Raw genomic sequence first — 18796 nt, 5'->3', positions numbered from 1 at the left:
TAAATTTTGTTTCTATTTTCTGGAAGTGTTTCTTTACTGCACTGCATTCAGGGACCAAAAAAGTATTACCTTGTCTAGAGGCAACACTGTCCCCAGAACATGACCCGTGGGACACTGGTGGACAAAAATGTTTCTTTCTGGGAGATTTTGGTGCTTTTAAATAATGGCCCACCTGTTTGTTAACCCCTTCTCCACCCTTAGAAGGTGTGCCGTAAAAATGCTGGGTGCCGCCCTCTGACCTAACCTGACAAAACCACACGTCTTTACTCCAAAAAATCATCTGTTCTTCCTTACAAATGAGACATTATTATTATTATTATCTGAGTGAGCGAGGTCATTCTTTGTTATTTTATGCCAGAAGCTGTTGCCTTTCATGTATTTAGCTTGGGTGTTTTGGTGCCAATCTGTGCCATTACAGTCTGAAGGAGCTCAGTGGTTGTTGACACAGTTTTTTATGATGCAGAGAGAGGAGGAAGAGAATGGACAATTTACAACAATATGCACAGACAACAAGAAGAAGAAGAAGAAGAAGAAGAGCAAGAAGATGAGGAGGAGGAAGAGAATGGAAGAGAAGGAGCAGCACACACTATTGGTGAGTGTTGAGTTTATTTTTTCCTTGTTTCCTCCTCCTGCTTGTTGTTGTTGTTGTTGTCTTTTTTCTTGTGTGTGTTGTGTCCCTCCTGGTGACAGTTCCTCCTGTGTGTCCAGCAGCTGTCCCCTGCTGATGGCTTACACTTTCTTCCACCGAGGACTACCCCAGCAGCTTACCTAAGGACATGGAAACAAAAAAATACATAACAAATACCTCATTACACACACACACACACACACACTATGAATATGAGTATATGTTTGAGTCTGTGAGTGTGTGTGTGTGTGTGTGTGTGTGTGTGTGTGTATTTACCTAGTTGTAATTTTACAGGCCTGGGCTTACGCTGGTGTGGTCCCGTCTCCGTATCTATAATTATCCAACTTTCCCCTGCACACTCTTTGCCGATACTATTTCTTCACTTAGTCTGTTCCAAAGCTCTATATTTCTTTGTGGGAAGCTATATTTCTTTATGTCTCTTGAGCATCTTCCCTTCCTCAACTTTTTACTATGTCCTCTAGTATTCCTGCTGGAAGGTTCCTCTCTTAGTAGCAATTTCTCGTTATCTACTTCTTCCATTTTACTCAATAGCCTATATATTTGTATTAGGTCTCCTCTTTGTTCTTGTGTTGCTAAGTCCATTTCCTTGAGTCTCTTTTCATATGTCAGTCCCTCCAGTTCTGGAACCATTTTGTGTGTGTGTGTGAGTGTGTGTGTTTATGAGATTAATTTGTTCCTGAATTTAGTTCCCAAAGCAAAAGATCATAAACCCAAACAAATTTCCCCATTTCAATTAATGTTGTTTCCATTAATGTGTCCCCAAAACTATCCCCCAAATGACCCTAATCCTTCACAATGGTGCCAGGGCCATGCTCAAGCTGTTTCTTTACAAGATATTTGCCAAAAGCGCTTCCTGGCTCAAGGCCCCTCATAGTAAGCTTGCTGTATCCGTAGACTCTTAATGCAAACTCTTTTCAAAGGCAAAAAAAGGAGATTATTGGGTTTGTAATGAGTCTTTTTTTCACATTGAATGTACAGAGGCAGCCCGGGCAGAGGGGTCATAAAACTCCCCCTGGAAATGGCCAAGCTCCCCAAGGCTCAGTCATGGGAAGGCAACAAGATATCATAAGCATTCACCACACCATACTGTGAACCTGTTACATATATGTAGTGGTGGGTCATAGTGTTGGTTCCTGCCAGTCATCCTATATGACCCGTGCCTAGCCCGTCTGTGTTTAACAGCCACTTTTACTTATGGTTTAGTGTTTATAGCTGTGCCATTTTTATCACATGATTTTTATATGAAGAAGCATTCCACAGTAAGTAGCAGGGGCTGGCCCGGCACTTTCTCACTCAGGGGAGGCACTAAGGAGCTGCCCATTTTCATTTTTTGGTTTATTTATGCCTGACCAACAAGACACCACAGGCTTAACCCCTTTACTACGGCCGGGCCAAAACGGCGCTATATCCGGGCTGGCCACGCGCACCAAATTTCAAACGTCGCTTCTGTTTATAACAAGTTTTCAGCCATAAACTCAACATAATCATCATGTATTATATATAAAAAACATGCAGAATTAAATGGTGCACATAAAGAAACATAGATTATTTGATAATTTTGAGATGTAAGCATAATTTGCCAAGGCTTTCCTAGGAGTTGTGGGCATTTCCAGGGGTAGTTCTGTGACCCTTCCTCTGTACCGTGAACCTAAGGAAACACACATTTGACAAGGGTTTCCTAGGAGTTGTGGGCATTTCAGGGGTAGTTTGTGACCCTTCCTTCCTCTGTACCGTGAACCTAGGGAAACACACATTTGACAAGGCTTTCCCTAGGAGTTGTGGGCATTTTCAGGGGTAGTTTGTGACCCTTCCTCTGTACTGTGAACCTAAGGAAACACACATTTGACAAGGCTTTCCTAGGAGTTGTGGGCATTTCAGGGGTAGTTTTGTGACCCTTCCTCTGTACCGTGAACCTAAGGAAACACACATTTGACAAGCCTTTCCTAGGAGATGTGGGCATTTCCAGGGGTAGTTTGTGACCCTTCCTCTGTACCGTGAACCTAAGGAAACAAACATTTGACAAGGCCTTCCTAGGAGTTGTGGGCATTTCAGGGGTAGTTTGTGACCCTTCCTCTGTACCGTGAACCTAAGGAAACACACATTTGTCAAGGCTTTCCTAGGAGTTGTGGGCATTTCCAGGGGTAGTTTGTGACCCTTCCTCTGTACCGTGAACCTAAGGAAACGCACCTTTTACAATGCTTTCGTAGGAGGTGTGGGCAGTTCCAGGGGGCGTTGTGTGCCCCTGGTGGTAGTGTGACCTTCCTCTGTACCGTGAACCTAAGGAAACACATATTTGGCAAGGCTTTCCTAGGAGTTGTGGGCATTTCAGGGGTAGTTTTGTGGCCCTGGTGGTAGTGTGACCCTTCCTCTGTACTTTGAACCTAGGAAACACACATTTGGCAAGGCTTTCCTAGGAGTTGAGGGCCTCCAGCAGGCGTCCTGAGTCAGCATTTCACTCATCTCGCCGCTGTCTCGACACTTTTCCTTGAACATCTGGCGACACTACCGCCTCACTGCCTCACACCACCCCTTCGCTCGACCATCCAGACATAATTAATAAATTCATATAATCCGATAATGCCTACATACATATCGACCACATGAATCTATATTTCGTCGCGGAGCCGGAACAGCGGCTACACCATCCCTTCCCTTCCCTTCCCTTCCTTCCCTACCTTCCCATCCATTCCCATCCCTTCCTTCCTTCCCATCCCTTCCTTTCCCTTCCTTCCTTTCTCTTCCCATCCTTCCTTTCCTTCCCATCCTTCCTTTCCCTTCTGATCCCTTCCTTTCCCTAGCCTTTCCTTCCCTTCCTTAGCCCTCTCTTCCCATCCCTTCCCTTCCATCCCATCCCTTCCCTTCCTATCCCTTCCCATCCCTTCTCTTCCCTTCCCTTCCCAGCCCATCCCTTCCCATCCCTTCCTTTCCCTTCCCATCCTTCCTTTCCTTCCCCATACCATCCCTTCTCTTCCCTTCCCTTCCCATCCCATCCTTTCCATTCCCATCCCATCCCTTCCTGTCCCTTCTCTCCCCTTTCCATCCCTTCCCTTCACATCCCTTTTTCTTTCCTTCCCTTCCCCTCCTCCTTCCCATCCCTCCTTCCCTTCCCATCCCTTCCTTCACTTTCCTTCCTTCCTTAACCCTCTCTTCCACTCCTTTCCCATCCCTTCCTTTCCCATCCCTTCCTTCCTTCCCTCCATTCCCATCCCCTCCCTTCCCTTCCCTCTACTTTAATTCCCTTACTTAACCCTCTCTGCCCCTCACTTCCTCTCCCGTCCCTTCCCTTCACATTCTCTCTCTCTCTCTCTCTCTCTCTCTCTCTCTCTCTCTCTCTCTCTCTCTCTCTCTCTCTCTCTCTCTCTCTCACATTGATTTCCTTACATTTAGGAGGGTGCGTTTAGACCAGGCGAGTCTCATTGCGTTAAGATATTTGATGCGATGATTCACTCTGTTTACAGCGACTACCTCAAGAGTCAAGTCATTGACCCATTTGATTTCATGGAGAATGTTTTTGTTTATTTTTTTATCAGTTTATCTTATGTATTTTTGTTTTCCATTGGTCTTTTTTTTTTTCTTTTCTTTTCTTTTCTATTGGGGCGACACATGAGCTAGGTTTTGGGAGACAGGTCAGGTCATGTTGCAGACTTGTGATACTGGGCCAGACTGCACGCTGAAGTAGCACCCAATTTATAATGCTATATATATATATCAAAGTGTGGTAATGTTTACACAGTTAACACCAAACTTGATTTCCAGACACTAGGAACTGAAGGAGATGAGGAGGGACAGAGCGGTGAGTGTTAACTAATTCTTCTCTTATTCCTACATTAATTTCCTTTCTATTGGTGTTTCTTTTCTTCTCTCCATCCTGTTAGCTCCCACCATGGAGGCTTAATGTGTTGAAATGGTTCCAGCGTAGCTATCAGTAAACAACACCGTCACAATGGATAAGACACGGCCCGAAGCATGACCTCTCACCCGGGTAACCACCAGGTTTTGACAGCACGAGAATGACAGGTTGATGTCAAGGCAGTGAATGGCATCATGTCCACTCCACCAACTATACCTCCACAGCACACACACCCTTGCCACCTTGTTTGCCGCAGGTATGGCCTGATTAGGGCTGGTGGCCTAGAGACAGATATTTCATTATTAAGGCAGAGGAGGGAAAGGGGGAGTATACATAGGAATACATAGGAAGAACAGACACCTTTGGACTATGGCGGGAGGAGGGAGTGAGAGCAGAAGGAAAAACAGGTCATCTCCCATAGCTCCCTTCTTTCCCTTCCTTCCCATGGGTGGGGGAGTGGCACACTGATAGGCTACTTTGTCATTATGTCATAAGTATTCAAGCTATTTTTCTTTCTTTAGTAATACAATCATCCCTCAAATAGCACAGTTTCCAATAGTTCGGATTTGGTTTTATGTGGATTTTCTAAGAAGATTTATAAGGAGCAGGAAATTTTAAAATCCTAAAAGATCTTCCACGACAATCCATATAAAACTGGAACCAAACTATTGGAAACTGTACTATTTGAGGGACGACTGTAGTGATTTTTTTTCCCCAGCCCTCACACCTTATATCAGTCCCAGAGCTGGCAGTTTTCTTTTGTAATAGCCTACATAGACAAGCTCAGGAGAGAGGGACTTGTACCAAACAGATCATACTCTATGTCTTTTCAAATGTCTGTGTTGTCTCATTTATGTAAAGCCTGTGTCAATGAAAGAATGGTATGGCATGAGTATCACAGTGTTAGCCTACCAGCATCAACACCCATGTGATCTAATATGGAGCAGTGGGTAGAAGGCCTCACACAGCTGTTCATCCTTCCTGTGTAGATGGTTGATGAACAGCTGTACCTGGGGAAGGTAAACTGAGGCAATTCTGGCCTTCCTATCGGCCCATATCCCAGGGTTCAAACCTAACACAGGCCCAGAGATGATGAGCGGATTTACGTGCACTAAATTATTGAAATACCTTTTAGTTGCCCTCACAAAGCTTTGTGATGAGGTGAACTACAGGCATTTAAAATAGTGAGGTCACTAGTGTAATTTCGTTGGAATTTTTTGGGGATTTTGTAAACTATACATTTTTGGAATGCTTACAAGTCAAGGAATCTCATAAACAATGTTGCCAAAATTAATTAGGTCACCTTGGCGGCCATCTTGGATGTTGAAAATGGCCGACTTCTGAAATGCAATTTTCAATTGAGAGACTTCAGCACAGCTAAGTTTGGCTATTTTTTTCTTTAATTTGCTTTGTCATAATATAAATGTAGTCTTTAGATATGATTTAAAACATGAAGTAGCAGAAATTACCATTTTTAGGCATTTTATTAAGGAACATTATGGTAATAAATGTGTTACAAAACCGAAAACTACTTGTTCCATGTTGGCATTATTTTTCATAACCTACATACAATGTGAAACTAGAAACACATCAGCACCATACATTCTAAAGTGTTAAATATTATTTACATACAATTTGTGACACTAAGTGATAGTATTACAGTAGTCTAATCAGAGGTAAGCACCAGGTGTTTCCACGCAACAATTGCAATTTCAAGTAGCAGCAGAAGTATGCAAGGTAATACATTTAAGCATTGAGTGATCATAGAAAGAATTAAAGAAACAGCAGCTAAAACTGCCACAATTAATCTGTATTATTGTCTCTAGGCAATATATATCATGGTCTCTCAATCATCGTCTGTATCATCATCATCGTCACTCTCCGAGTCAATGAGATTAGATGAAACATCCTTTGAAGCGTGGTCCTGTTGGCAGTCACGTGTGCACTGACATATTTCAGTGCAAGGAAGGGTCACTGCAGCACAAGAGCACCTTGGAGTTGAGCTGTTTGTCTTGCAAAGAAATCTTACCATTTCCAGAATGTCTTCTGGTGCTGGCAGAAGTTCTGTTGTAAGCGGTTGCAGTTGTCCATCCTTGGTTCTGCAATATCCGTTACCCAAAGGCTCTGGTAGGCTCTGTTGGGCAACAGAAGCTTGACCCCACACTCTGGCTTGTATCTTTGCTCGCAGTATATGTTGTTTAAGTGCACCAATGGTAGGTGGCAGCTTTTCACTGTCTGCCATATTCTTGCAGAAAAGGTACCACCGGAGATCTGGGATGTTCGTGATGTCCGACTTCTTCGGCTTGTAAGCATGACAGACAAATTTCTCCAGGATAGAAATCTGTTCTTCTGTGACTTCATCTGGTTCAGAGAGCTGTTGCAGAGCTTTCCAGATCTCCTCTGGTGCCTGAAGGAAAATGTTCAGCCATGTCACTTTACCGATTCCAGAAAACCGGCTGGTGTTGTCAGTACCAGTAAATGCATGGAACGCTGGAAGAGCTTTAGCACTGGATTCACCCAAAAATGTCCACATAGAACCTATCTGCAGTACTCCAGATTTCATGGTAATTGATGTGCTGTTCAGGAGAATATCATAATGTCCTATCAGAAGGACAAGCACATCTGTGTCAGGTGAAAAAACCATGAGTTCCGTGTTGGGTGAACTGCGGCGTGACGCAAGGACTGCTTGATGGATGAGCAGTGTGTCTGCTTCTTCATGATTGTTGTCTTCACACTCCATCCTTATGTTGGCTTTGGTCCTTCCTATAAAGAAATACAAACACAACACACTGTAAGTGTTTTGTTGAAAATAGTTAAATATATTAGATATTGTATGCTAAAAATAACAAGCTCTATTGTAAGTTCATTTACCTGCGGACACAATGACCACCTTCGGGGAGCTTGCAGCATATTCGATGATCTTGTCAGCTAGGTACTCCGTAAGGTGTTTCTTCGTCTTGTAGTGTGAAAGGAACTTGTTCATTGTAATGTTCTTGATATTTGTTTCATCTTTGATCTGGTACTCAACTGGAAGCTGACCCAGGTTTCTTCTTTCTCTGGTTCGTTGTTTCAGAGACTCAGGCTTGTAGGTGTCAAATACTACGATTATTTCATCGTAGTCACATGCAAGACCCATCACTCTGTCGTAGTACCACCTGCTAAGATCTCCTACGGTCTCCATAGTTGGTGGTTTCTTCGTAAGGTTATGGAGAATCACCATGCCATCCACAAGAGCAATCCTGTGATGATGCTTCTGGCTGGTGCCTGACTCTTGTTCTGCTCCTGCTGCTTCTAGGTTCTCTGTTTCGGCATTCTCCTCAACAAGCTTCTCAAGTCGGTGTATTAGCTTTGATTTGTCAGTGCATGGAAGAATTTCTCCATCGCTGGCAAAAAGTGCTCTTGGCACCTGAGTGAACTCATAGGTACCGATTGCTTTCTTTTGATCAATGTCTCGTGATCTTGACAGGACAAGCAGGCGTCTGTACAGGTCTTTGGTTTCTTTGAGCTCTATACTTGTGTTTTGAAGTTTGATGATTGACTTTTTGTTATTTGAGGTGAAGGTCTTTAACTTCTCTTTCTTCACAGTGGCCCACAGACGGACATCACCATTTATTCTATCTGCAACGAAGTCCTCGTACAGCTTCTGCCCAATTGAGTCTGCATGTAGGATGTCGTGAACATGTTCCTGTGGTATGCATCCACCAGTAATTATGTTGTATAGTTGATCGCCTTCACCTCTGACTGGGTTCCCATGACTCAGTATTGTAGCCTTGATGCTATCAACAGCGGCGTGGTCCCTTTGTATGCTGCTTTGTGTGACCCCAGGATGTTCAGTTCTGGTGGCGTCCGTTGTGTTGAACTGGTCTTTGAACTTAATTGAGAGGCAAGACAGTTCTGCAGCAGCCATGAAGAATCTCTGCCTTGCATGAGCATTGTTTGAGATTCCAGTCAACCCAGAGTGAACCTTCATTTGTCTGTTGATGTGTTCACAGGCATGGTCAGCACCTACAGATACAAATGGAATTGCACTCCTGGTGACAGACACATTGCCACTGGCAAGTTCCGACCAGGTGTTGGGGTGGTTTGTCTTGAGATCTTTCATGTCCGCATTATAGCGTGGCCAAAGTCTCTTGTACTTGATGCGGTCGAAGGCAAAGAATAACTTGCTCAGTGACTCTGCAGCTTCCAGGTGCAACTCCCAATCAGCATTTCGAGAAGCTGCAATGAAGTGAAGGATGGCCTCTACTCTGCAGAATTTTACAAGGTCCTCCTGCTAACCTTGATAATACACAGGCAATGATCCAGGACATCTGCTTCCTTTGATGTACAGTGTTGATTCCTTCCTCGTTTACCACAAACTCTTTCTCTCTCTTGTTTTGCACTGGCTTGGGCTTTTCGCAGTGTTCAATTTGTAAATGGTATGGCTGAACTGTTTGGCTACTAGTATGCTTGATACTGAGTGATGGAGCAACTGTCTCTCCAAGTGCATCACGTTTTTGATAGACCGCAACTATGGTACCATGTGTAGTACACTTGCCATCTGGGGTGTCCTCGGAGAAGTCAATGTTGTCTGCTGCTAAGAACACAAACGAACCTTTCTTGAGGAAGGGAGGTATATAGAGACCCCCAAAATTCTTGGTGTTTTCCACAACAGCATTGGCCAGGGCAGTCTCCAGTTGTAGTGTGCGTCCATGAGACACGCACAATCCTTGCCTGTTGAGCAGCTCCAACAACTTTTTACTCCTGGTGTCACTGTGAAGTGAAAGCGCTAGTCCGACCACTTGGGGATTCTCTTTTGTTCGGTGCTGCCTAAAGGTGCCTGACCCTGAAGGCTTGTACTGGACCTGCCTGTCTGTCTTCAACCCAAACATCATGTTTTGGCTCATAGTTAGTGCTAACCGGTCTGTGATCCCTGTTCTTGCTTCAGTTGCTAGATGTTCCACAGGCCCAGTCAGAACCCATCTCATCAGGCTGTACAATTCAGCTGGGACACATGTTGTATCACTTGATACCGGGATGTCATCATTATCTGTGACACTTTCCTTGTTGAAGTAGACAATACTCTGGCGAATGATCTGGGCTGCCTTGAAGACTGTTTTCATATTGTCCATGCTGCCAGCATCTATTATCATTGAATGAACATTATCTTCTTGACAGGCTGTTGGGTTGTATAGCACTGCTGATTTCCTACGATCTTTTTGCAGTACTGATGTCACAGCTGGGAGTTCAGTCAGAATATATTCTTTTAACCATTTTCGACTGAAGGTGGGGCAATGCTGTGCCATGACATCCCCAAGCATGTTCTTGTACACTGTCTCTACGTCTCCCATTGAGATTACAGCCTTTTGTCGTGTCTTCACTTCAACCAAGTTTGTTATTTCAACCATGCTTGCTGCTTGAAGTGGGTGGACGTATGGACCACTTCGGTCTGACACTTCTCTTAAGGAATGAAACACGTTGCTTCTCCAGCATCCTTTGTGGTATTGAACATCAATTGCTTGTGCATCTGTAGGGGAGATAGAAGTATTCAGTCTTGTTACCAGGGCTGGATTCCCAGACTTCTCCACAGCTGACCTTAGTTGTTTCCCTGTCTCTGACGTACAAACCCTGAAGATCTGCTCTCCTGTGTCTTCTTGGCAGAAAAAGCACAAATCCTTCTCCAGGGGAGCTGTCTTGGATCTTGTGAACTTGGCCGGCCGCTCAGATGGCTGTTCAATCTCTTCACTCTTTCTTTTTCTCCCACGCTTCTTGGTGGCTGAAGCCGCACTCACAGCTTGTTCATTGCGTTCCCTGGCCCTCTCGATCCGACTCCTGTTTGTTGCCTCCTGATAACAGCTTCGGTGCCATATTGCACCCTGCTCACTCAATGTATCTCTGGTAACATCTTTGAGTCTTCGCTCGATTTCCACATACTGTCCATCATTGCAAGTGGCTCTTTCTCTGACTGCATTCAAGCATCTCACATAAGAACCTAGTCGTGGTTTTAGTACCAAAGGACCTTCTTTTTTGTCACCACGTTGACAAAGAATACACAGTCTCCACTTAATTGGATCCCCCATCCTTTACTTCTTCACATGGCTTGCTCAGAAGAGGCACAGTGTTCATTGCAGCTCAAATTAGACCTGTAAAGAAAAAAAAAATCAAAGTTGTCTTTTTTGGTCATATTTCATCATAATCAGTACAGTTAAAACAAAATTAATAAGTAAATAAGAGAAAAATAAGATTTTGTGGTCGCCATATTAGAAATCCAAAATGGCCGCCAAAATGACCTCAAAAATTCTGGCAACATTGGTTTTTGCATTCTTTGTAATGTTAGCTTTCTAAAAATGTATAGTTTATAAAATCCCCCCAAAAATCCAACGAACTTATATCTCAGAACATATCAGACCTCACTAAAAGGCCGCCTCAGTTTGCTGGAATGACCAATACTTAAGCTGCTGCTGCATGTCATATTATCAGTACAAACTGGCATGTTTGTGGTTTATATAAGGTGTGAGGGCTTTTTTAATGTTTTTTGACTTTGAAAATGCATACTAAAATAAACTACAATTCCATCTTATAGAAAAGCCTCTGCAGCACGACAGAAACTTAAGGCTATAGTTCTTGCCTACAACACCAAGCTTACTAAGACCTGAGGAATGCATATAAATAGCCACGAAGCTTTTGTTACTGTTTCCCAAGATTCTGACTAACTTCTTGCACTAGTGAAAGGAATTTAAGGCTATAGTACATTACATTGATCCATTATTTCTCTCACACTGTTTTCTCCCCTCTGTATCTTCCCGTAAATCTCACCATCAAATTTATATCCATGTTTTCTTGTCATCTTGTCATAAAGCTTATCTATCTAAGGTGTTCCACATCAGAAGGGACAACTTTTCTCCCCAAGTTCAGAGAAAGGGAAGGAAATGAGCAAGGGAAGGAGGGAGGGAGGGAGGAAAGTGAGCAAGGAAGGAAGGGCGGAAAGGGCTGGAGAGAACATAAGAACGTAAGGAGTCTGCAAGAGACCGGTTGGCCTACACAAGGCAGCTCCTGTACACTCCACTCCACCTTACCTCACCATCCATGGCCTTATCTAACCTCTTCTTGAATGTATCTACGGTATTGGCACCCACAACATGGCCCCCAAGCCTGTTCCATTCATCCACCACTCTACTGGTGAACCAATTCTTGCCTATGTCTTTGTTGAATCTGAATTTGTCTAACTTAAAACCATTGCCATGTGAAGGCATGTGTCCTACCTGGCTCTTTCACTCTCAAAATTTTATTGACATCCCCTTTATTAAATCCCTTCATCCATTTATAGACTTCGATCAAGTCTCCTCGCAACCTTCGCCTTTCTAGAGAGTGTAGATTTAAATGCTTCAGCCTGTCTTCATAAGGCAAGTTTCTCTTCCCCTGAATCATCTTTGTCATCCTCGTCTGTACAGATTCTAACATCTTGATATCCATTCTATAGTAGGGGGACCAGAACTGAACTGCATAATCGAGATGAGGCCTAACTAGTGCTAAGTAAAGTTTGAGGATGACTTCAGCGCTCCTATTGCTTACGCTCCTTGAGATGAAACCAAGTACTCTGTTTCCCCGATTTTTAGCCTGAATGCATTGAGCCCTAGGACGGAGGTCAGCGCTCACTAGGACTCCTAAGTCTCTCTCACGCCCAGACCTGTGCACACACACACACACACACACACACACACACACACACACTGAAAACAAAATATTACTAAAAAACAAGACATGAACAAACTCTAGGAAAAAATACAAACTTTTGCAAACAACACTCCCACACACTTTCTACTCTACCTCCTCCTTATGCTGTCCGAATTCCTGATGCAAGAGTCAACCACTATCTGTACTCTTTCATCCCTTTCTCTAGTCATCTCTGCATTAGCTTTGTCTGTTTTGTTTCTTTCCTATGACTTCAACGCTTTCTAGAAGGGAGGATCGAGACTTTTTTTTTCATTTTACGTGTTTTTTTGTATTTATTTAGAAAGCAATTATGTTTCTTCTATCTAGTAATGCATTTCAAGTCTATTTTATCACTTTATATATCATCTATGGCCATTTTTTTCTATTACTTCACTTTCTCATTTACTTTTCACTGTCTATTATTGCATCTATTAGTCATATCTGTTCTGTTTATCTAGGTGGTGATATTGTCTTGGCATATCAGTTCAAATATTCCCACATTCTTTCGCCTCACAACACCTATTCCCAAAGGCCACAAGTCGGGTTCAAATAAGTATTGTTCACATTCAAGGTACAGAAGCCTGGTCAATCTATCACTGGGCTAATGGTACTATCGATGCCAACACCCACAACAGCCTCTCCGGAAGCCTTACAGAGTGTGGGTGTGTGAGCTCCAAAATGTTGGAGACTATGGGGCAGAATTATGTCACGAAAATGGTCCAGCCTCAGCTTTCCATTTGAAGGACGAGGAGGCTGTGAGGTGAGGCGTGGGAACATTGTCTGAGTGGCTGACTGACTGATGGACTGGCTGACAAAGAATAACTGACTGACTGACTGACTGACTCGACTACGCAATGGTCTGAAAACTGCGTAGGTAACTTTGTGGCTCTCCGACCCTCCCTTCCCTGCCCACACACACACACACACACACACACACACACACACACACACACACACTAGTAAAATTAAAGGGAATGAGAGAGAGAGAGAGAGAGAGAGAGAGAGAGAGAGAGAGAGAGAGAGAGAGAAGGGGGGGAGAGGGTGGAAAAACACACACAAACAGTATTATCTTATGAGACTTGCTTCCTCCTCCTCCTCCTCCTCCTTCTCTCCTCCTCAAGTTTAAGAAGCGTGAAGTAAGTTCTGCCTCATTAAGACATACAATACAGAAAAGAGGAGGAGGAGGAGGAGGACATGAGGTACAAGGAGGAATTCACTTGCTTAAGATTATTAAAGTCGTATACATAACTCTCTCTCTCTCTCTCTCTCTCTCTCTCTCTCTCTCTCTCTCTCTCTCTCTCTCTCTCTCTTGCACTATTCCTCCCATTTTTCATATATTCCATAATAATAATAATAGTAGTAATAGTAATAATAATAATAATAATAATAACACATTTTACAAGTTTCTCTTCTCTTCTCTTCCTCTTCCTCCTTCTTATTCTTTTCTTCCTCCTCCTCCATGTCTTCCTCCTCCCCTCTTCTTGTCAATACTATCTACTATTTATCTATCTATCCATCTATCTCCATCAATCAACTATTACTTTTTCTCCTTCCTATTTCTTCAATCATTCCATCTATCCATCTTCCTTTATCAACAGTTCCTTCTTCCTCCTCCTATTCTTTCCTCCTCCTCCTCTTCCTCTTCCTTTCCTTCCCTTCTCTTTCCCATCAACACATTCTGCCCTCAACCATATTAGGGAAGCCTTTCGTGTGTGTGTGTGTGTGTGTGTGTGTGTGTCCTTCCCTTCTCTTTCCCATCAACACATTCTGCCCTCAACCATATTAGGGAAGCCTTTCGTGTGTGTGTGTGTGTGTGTGTGTGTGTGTTTTCCCTTTATCCCGTTTCCTTGTAGCCGTCTCTGATTTTCGTATTATATTTTTCTTTTCTTTTCTTTTTTCTATTTTTTTTTCTTTTTCTTCCTTTTATTTTTTTGGTTTTCTTCATGTTTTGTGTTATTTATTTCCCTTCTTTTTTTATTTCTTGTGTTTCCCTTTTCTTCTTTCTTTCCTCCTCCTCCTCCTCTTCCTCCTTCTTTCACATCCTCTCCACTTCATCTTCATTTTCCTCCACACCTTTTCCTCCTCCTCCTCCTCCTCCTCCTCCTCCCTCTCATTCATTCCCGGTATTGTTATGAACGGCAGGAAGCCGGGGGGGGGGTTAGGGAGGAGGAGGAGGAGGAAGAAGAAGATTTAGTGTCAGGCTCAGAGAGAGGTTCGTGAAGAAGCGGAAGGAACGAAGATGAGGAGGAGAAGAAGAGGAGGAGGAGGAGGTAAAGGAGAAGGAAGGAGGCAGAAGTGAGAAATATGGAGGTCGAGGGAATGAATGAGGAGGAGGAGGAGGAGGAAGAGGAAGAAAGAAAATGAGAGGAGAAAGAAGAGGAGGAGGAGGAGGAAAAAATAATGAAGGATAATGAAGGATCTGGGACAAGAAAGAAAATGAGAGGAGAAAGAAGAGGAGGAGGAGGAGGAAGAGGAAGAAAGAAAATGAGAGGAGAAAGAAGAGGAGGAGGAGGAGGAAAAAATAATGAAAGATAACGAAGGATCTGGGACAAGAAAGAAAATGAGAGGAGAAAGAAGAGGAGGAGGAGGAGGAAAAAATAATGAAAGATAACGAAGGATCTGGGACAAGAAAGAAAATGAGAGGAGAAAGAAGAGGAGGAGGAGGAAAAAATAATGAAGGACCTGGGACAAGAAAGAAAATGAGAGGAGAAAGAAGAGGAGGAGGAGGAGGAAGAAATAATGAAGGACCTGGGACAAGAAAGAAAATGAGAGGAGAAAGAAGAGGAGGAGGAGGAGGAAGAAATAATGAAGGACCTGGGACAAGAAAGAAAATGAGAGGAGAAAGAAGAGGAGGAGGAGGAGGAAGAAATAATGAAGGATAACAAAGGATCTGGGACAAGAAAGAAAATGAGAGGAGAAAGAAGAGGAGGAGGAGGAGGAGGAGAAAGACACAGAAGAGGAAAGAATGAAGGAAGAGGAGGAAAGGAATGATCAAAAGAAAAGAAGAGGATGCTTGTCAGATCATACTCTATGTCTTTTCAAATGTCTGTGTTGTCTCGTTTATGTAAAGCCTGTGTCAATGAAAGAATGGTATGGCATGAGTATCACAGTGTTAGCCTACCAGCATCAACACCCACGTGATCTAATATGGAGCAGTGGCTAGAAGGCCTCACACAGCTGTTCATCCTTCCTGTGTAGATGGTTGATGAACAGCTGTACCTGGGGAAGGTATGGCATGAGTATCACAGTGTTAGCCTACCAGCATCAACACCCATGTGATCTAATATGCCTTTGTGGAGCAGTGGTTAGAAGGCCTGGCTGGCCACGACTGCCAGGGCCAGGGTTGGAATCCTCCTCACATCCTCCGCTGCGTGTCGAGTAAATCTAACTCCCCCAACCCAACTTGACGTAGCCCCCTCCCAACACCCCTCATTGCACCCCGAGGCGGCTGCAAGAAACTCGCTAACCCTTCAAAAATCAGCAGCGGCCTTGCTAGCAGTTTGCAGCGCACATAATATGCAGTTCAAAATGCATAGAACAGTGATGTCTAAGCAAGTGAGAAGGTGCTGCTGGAGCAATGTTAAATATTAGCAGAGGAAGGCCAGGGACAGGGAAGGCAGGGCAAGGTTAGGAGTGCCATGGTTAGCGTCATGTATCCTGGCACTGAAAAGACCAAGGGAGGAGAATAAAGCTTGGGAAGGGAATTGTAGTAAGAAAAGAAGGCAAAGAGGGAGAGAGAACATGAAGGGAAAAATACCTAATAAAAGAACAGGAAAGAAAAAAAAGCTTGAAGGAAATATATTAACCCGTACAGTGTGGTCTTTTATAGGGCTCATGCCAGGTGGAACTTTTTCATATTTTTTATTTGACCCTAAAAATGTACAAAAAATTACAAATTATTTCATATATATATATATATATATATATATATATATATATATATATATATATATAGATATAGAGAGAGAGAGAGAGAGAGAGAGAGAGATATAGATATAGATAGATAGATAGATAGATAGATAGATAAATATAGATATAGATATATATTATTTATATGCGAGGAATGGAACCGTAGTGTTTGTTGTCTTATTTTTTTGTGTCTCAGTGCTAACAATGTCATACCAGGAAAGGGAAATTTGTCTTTACATTTTTTAGAGCCAATATTCTTTCCATTATAAACACTTCTCACTGCCCCAAAGCGTGAGTAATGTATTAGTACTTCTTTACATCACAAAAACCTAAAAAATAAACAATAATTGTAAGTACAAGGGAATGATTGGATCAGACAACACTTCAAGGCCGTGTGTACTACAGCCGTAGTTCACAAAGTTCAACAAAACACTAAGAAGCTTCCGACGATAAGTTTTCAGTTCCAATTACTCTGAGCCATAATTTACAATTCCACATGCCTTACTGATTATAGAACCAAGGAGTAATTACCTAGAAGGAAGTAACCTACCTTCTTGTATAATGATTTTTGTTGGAATCCAGACAAATGTACAGAAAGCCCTTTAACGTCCATTTAAAAATACCAAGACTTGTCAAGTTATTGCTCTTCACTGTCAATGAACAATGTTACCTACAAAAAAACAAAAATAAAGGGAATATAAGCCCTCAAAAGAGCTTGCGTATATATATGTACTAAACACTTCCCTAAGAGGTGCGTATATGTACACACACTCAAAAAACTATCGTTACCGTGGGGTCCGAAGAACTTCACAGTTAGCAACCCGGTAATCTCGGTAGGGTTGGTAAGGGTGCTGTCACCCCCATCACCTCAGCTCTGCGGGGGGGAGCAGGACAGGGCCCCTGTAAGGGAGGGATAGAGAGGAAGGGAGACACTGAGACACCAGATATCACCATAATATTAACGGAGTGGTTTGAGTGCCACTTGTTTAAGCTTTTTATTCACAAATTATTAAACAATAATGCTCATACGTAACAGCGGTGGGTAGAAGTATTCTCCCATATCAAAGACAAAAACAACCATCAACGCATGTCAGATATAGTTCAGTCCATGATGTGCCATCCTGGAACTAATGCTTCCACTGAACGTGTCTTTTCTTTCATGAACAAGTTGTGGCCATCTGAAAAAAACTACAAATTGCAATGGTAATAGCATTGCTGCTAAGAAAGATAAAGTTTAAACAGAGTTGGATGGACTTCTACAGGTTATTTAAATCTACTCTCTTGTGCTGCCTCATTGCCTAATAAAAAGTAGGAACTTTGCACGCTTTTTAACTTGACGAATAAGGAATTTGGCGCGGGCGTTTTGAATTGCCTGTTCTCAATGGCTTCATCCTTGGTGTCAGTTTGTATCGTGCTGAATGTGTATCGATAGTTTTTTGAGCGTGTGAACGTACTAAACACTGTACGGGTTAATGGTCCCTCTAAGCGAGAAAAATGAGAAAAAATCACCCCTCACACAAAGCACTTCATAATATATATATATATATATATATATATATATATATATATATATATATATATATATATATATATATATATATATATATATATATATATATATATATATATATATATATATCAAAGCATTTGTGATCAGTTTATGCATCATCTATTTGGGGGGGTTTATATCATGGCACAAATTTGGCCCGTCGCTGCTACACGGTACAGCCACAAATTTGGCCCGTCGCTGCTACACGGTACAGCCACAAATTTGGCCCGTCGCTGCTACACGGTACAGCCACAAATTTGGCCCGTCGCTGCTACACGGTACAGCCACAAATTTGGCCCGTCGCTGCTACACGGTACAGCCACAAATTTGGCCCGTCGCTGCTACACGGTACAGCCACAAATTTGGCCCGTCGCTGCTCCCGGGTTAATGCAAGACCATCCAGACGGGAGGCCTCTCCACTCCCTCAGTGACCCGTCAGTCGAGTGGGGACAGCGGTCGGGTCAGCCGGGGCTGCTGTCAACCTCACTGTTTTCCTTGTGTTGTTTGTTTGTTTGTATTACTTGTTTTAACATACATAACGAAAAGAATGCAAACAAATAATGTATTCATTAAGTATGCATAATAGTAATAATGATACATATACATCAATTGAAACTTATCAGCAAAATCTTGAATGTTAAAGAACATAATGTCAAGACATATCAGCTCCTTGATGGATCAAGGAATATACACACACACACACACACACACACACACACACACAGTATAATGGTACGGTATAACTCATATCTAACACACACACACACACACACACACACACACAGTATAATGGTACGGTATAACTCATATCTAACACACACACACACACACACACACACAGTATAATGGTACAGTATAATTCATGTCTAACACACACACACACACACACACACACACACACACACACACACAGCATAATGGTACAGTATAATTCATGTCTAACACACACACACACACACACACACACACAGCATAATGGTACAGTATAATTCATGTCTAACACACACACACACACACACACACACACACAGTATAATGGTACAGTATAATTCATGTCTAACACACACACACACACACACACACACACACACACACACACACACAGCATAATGGTACAGTATAATTCATGTCTAACACACACACACAC

The 18796-nt window shown here is 42.7% G+C and overlaps 1 protein-coding gene and 1 long non-coding RNA gene across 11 annotated transcripts in view; one reads left to right on the top strand and one right to left on the bottom strand.

Moving 5' to 3' along the window:
- The window catches only part of LOC126993898 (uncharacterized), a 49458-nt gene that overhangs the window by 4430 nt on the left and 26232 nt on the right, over positions 1–18796 (top strand). For 3 of the 10 annotated variants that reach the window (XM_050853060.1, XM_050853058.1, XM_050853066.1), the window contains exons 3-4: positions 464–592; positions 4406–4442. The exons of 2 other annotated variants lie outside the window; for them this stretch is intronic. The gene's annotated coding sequence lies outside the window, so the exon portion shown is untranslated. Of the gene's footprint in view, positions 1–463; positions 593–4405; positions 4443–4524; positions 4756–18796 lie in introns of all 10 variants that reach the window. 5 more of the 10 variants (XM_050853059.1, XM_050853064.1, XM_050853062.1 and 2 more) reach the window with 4 other exon arrangements.
- LOC126993902 (uncharacterized) lies at positions 13288–15737 on the bottom strand. The gene is made up of 2 exons (XR_007748444.1): positions 14874–15737; positions 13288–14810 (listed from the first exon to the last, which is right to left on the bottom strand). It is a non-coding gene; the product is annotated as an uncharacterized LOC126993902 (long non-coding RNA).

The sequence above is a fragment of the Eriocheir sinensis genome, unplaced genomic scaffold, assembly GCF_024679095.1.
Source record: "Eriocheir sinensis breed Jianghai 21 unplaced genomic scaffold, ASM2467909v1 Scaffold698, whole genome shotgun sequence".
NCBI classification, from domain to species: Eukaryota; Metazoa; Arthropoda; class Malacostraca; order Decapoda; family Varunidae; genus Eriocheir; species Eriocheir sinensis.
The sequence above is the reverse complement of the archived record's forward strand: the minus strand, read 5'-3'. Positions and strand labels throughout refer to the sequence as shown.